The sequence below is a fragment of the Myotis davidii genome, unplaced genomic scaffold, assembly GCF_000327345.1.
Source record: "Myotis davidii unplaced genomic scaffold, ASM32734v1 scaffold1380, whole genome shotgun sequence".
NCBI classification, from domain to species: Eukaryota; Metazoa; Chordata; class Mammalia; order Chiroptera; family Vespertilionidae; genus Myotis; species Myotis davidii.
The window spans coordinates 197,496-198,928 of NW_006291969.1; positions in this window are offsets into that span (position 1 = coordinate 197,496).

Consider the following 1,433-nt stretch of genomic DNA (forward strand, 5'->3'; position numbering starts at 1 on the left):
CAGTGATGCAAAGGGGGGATGCTTGGGGTGGGGGTGGAAGATGCAGAGCTTCTCTTGAAATCAGACTGTGTTTCTCTTCCTGCTTATCCACTGACAGCCTGAAACCGAGCTCCGTTTCCCTTCTTTTCCCAGCATTATGGAATAGCCATGAGGATGGTATGAGAAAAAAAATTGTATCTGGCTAGATTGAATAACTATTAATTCCCGCTTCCATTTATAACGCCAAACTGAGCAAATAAATACATGATCTCTGAGGATCACAACTCAGATGCATGTTCTTACGGCAGATAAGTAAAGATCCCAAGGATAGATTAGCTGCTAGCCTCCCTCCCCTTTCCTCCACCCTTCTTATTTTTTGAAAGTTGTATAAAAGGAAAAAAATGGTAGCGTGAGGCGGGGGATGGTTTGGAAATTTTTAAGCATCAAAACCACTTTATAAAAAGATTTGTTAAAGTATTGATTCACCAAGTAGTCACAATGGCATGTATTGTACCCTTCCCAGCACATCTCACACACCGAAATATTAATGATCACAAACAACTCAAACACTTTTGACGCTTTGTTCATAGCACAGTGACAAGCCTTACAGTGATACATAGATAACTAAGATGTGCCTTCGAGTAGTTACCAATCTATTTAGAGACAACAAGTTTGCAGAACACGCTAACTGAATGTTTCCACGGAGACAAAAAAATAATATAGGAATAAATCCAGGAACAATTAAATTCTAACCAGGGGAATCAGCAACCAAAATGCCATCCTCAGAGACTATCAACATGTTCCTGAAGCCATGCTACTCAGAGTTCTATTTAAATATAGATTCTCACGAAATGTTTGTTTGTTTGTTTGTTTTTTAAGGAGGAGGTGGTGAAGTGGGAGAGAAAGAAGAAGAAAACGAAAGGTGGTGGTGATGAAGAGGTATAGACACCATATCACTAATTTCACTAAAGCACTCTGCTAGTATACTGTCACCAACACCTTTGATTCAGTAGAAGATGGTTTGTCTTAAATAAAGGAGGGCTATCCCTTTGGCTAGGTTGTCTACACCTAAAGACAAATTCTGCAGTGAGCCTGGTAGCTGGAGACTCTAGTGCAGGGGTCCTCAAACTACGGCCCGCGGGCCACATGCAAATACAAATATTGTATTTGTTCCCGTTTTGTTTTTTTACTTCAAAATAAGATATGTGCAGTATGCATAGGAATTCGTTCATAGATTTTTTTTAAAACTATAGTCCGGCCTTCCAACGGTCTGAGGGACAGTGAACTGGCTCCCTGTTTAAAAAGTTTGAGGACCCCTGCTCTAGTGTGTCTACCTCTGACAGAATTTGGAGCTCCTGGCAAGGCAGGTGAAGAAAAACGCTCATATTCTTATTGGTCCACTTGCTACTGAACTCAGGTTTGGCTGCCCACCACCTCAAAAGCCAATACTTGAG